Source organism: Macrobrachium nipponense, chromosome 37 (genome assembly GCF_015104395.2).
Source record: "Macrobrachium nipponense isolate FS-2020 chromosome 37, ASM1510439v2, whole genome shotgun sequence".
In the NCBI taxonomy this organism is placed as follows: Eukaryota; Metazoa; Arthropoda; class Malacostraca; order Decapoda; family Palaemonidae; genus Macrobrachium; species Macrobrachium nipponense.
Genome location: NC_061097.1, coordinates 48,359,261 through 48,360,693, shown reverse-complemented (window position 1 = coordinate 48,360,693; position 1,433 = coordinate 48,359,261).

Sequence of the window (1,433 nt, the reverse complement as noted above, 5' to 3'; positions counted from 1 at the left end):
AAATGTTGCAATATTCGTCCAGGCTAATACATTAGGCTCGGCGAACTTACTTTCACTATAGCCTTGCCTGGATAGGACGTTATATTTCCAAGCGTATGGTAACCTGCACAGTAAGTATCGTTGATAATGGGATTTTCACCTTATTCTGTAAAGCAATTCTATTGACTTTCTCAGGTTTGGTTGTTCGACGCAATGTTTTCTAACGAACACTAAATTTTACATTTGGGCAAGACCCACTTAACGGGTCCTGCATTTGGGCTATTGATGTGGGATCTTTCCTAGATCGTGGTCCTCAAGGGTTTTCGGGGGCACATTGTCTAGGATTCATATTTCTTGGGGGTCATTATCTTTATGATATTGACAGTCTTTTGTTGATGCTTTTTACGGCCATCCCCAACATGCTTGTACTAAACACGCCTTTGCAAAGGTGGATACATACCGGGTTAAAATCCGTGTTGGGGGGGTTGTCACTATCTAGGAAAGATCCGTAATATATAGGCTACTAAAATAGCATCATCGTTCAGATGTCAAGGTCTCTTCGAGACTTGGATTTACCTTGAATAGTATTATAGCTAGTTCACTTAAGGTAGATTCTTGAGTGAACTACCAATGCTTACGAGACGTTTGTTTGGCGGCCGCTGATAGGCTGGTACCGGGAGGTATAAGCAGCTCCCAGCCAATCAGCGGCCTCCAAACAAACGTCTCGCAGGCATAGTTCCGTTGGTATGATGATGCTGACCTAACTGTTTCCCGAACGGGCGTTTGGTGCGCTTATTTTGACATTCAACAGCCAAAGCTGCATTGTAGAATTTGATGCATTGATAGCATTCTATAAGTTTAACAAAGATGATAATAATAATAATGACAGCAGTTAGATCAGAGTAGGTACCGCTCACAACAGACTCCCCTGATGTTGCTAGTGTCAACATACAGGACGGATTAAGATTTTTGCGAAAATGTCTAATAGACGAGGTGGTTTCGAAGGCGATCAGTCGATTCTGAGCAAACTTTCTGGAGATGGGTCACCTGACCTGTCCACACTAGGAAACATTCAAACACTTTTCACCGTATTTGTGTGTATTAATGTAAACACGTGTATAATGTATTATATACATGTATAATGTATGTATGTATGTATATATGTGTGTATGTATATATATACACGTATATACATACATACACACATACATAAATGTGTGTATCTATGTATGTATGCATGTATACGTGTATATATATATACTATTTTTAATTCCGCAAGAAGCAAGTCAGCATAATAGGCTCCTTTATCTAAGGACTTCCTCACTATCTCTATTTCTTTTCCTTATCTCTCTTCAAGGGATAAGAGGTCTGGACAGGAAACATTGTTCGCAAACATTACCGGTATTTCTTGCTGGCAGCTGCTATTATTTGCAATTTAGCTTTTTTTTTATGTT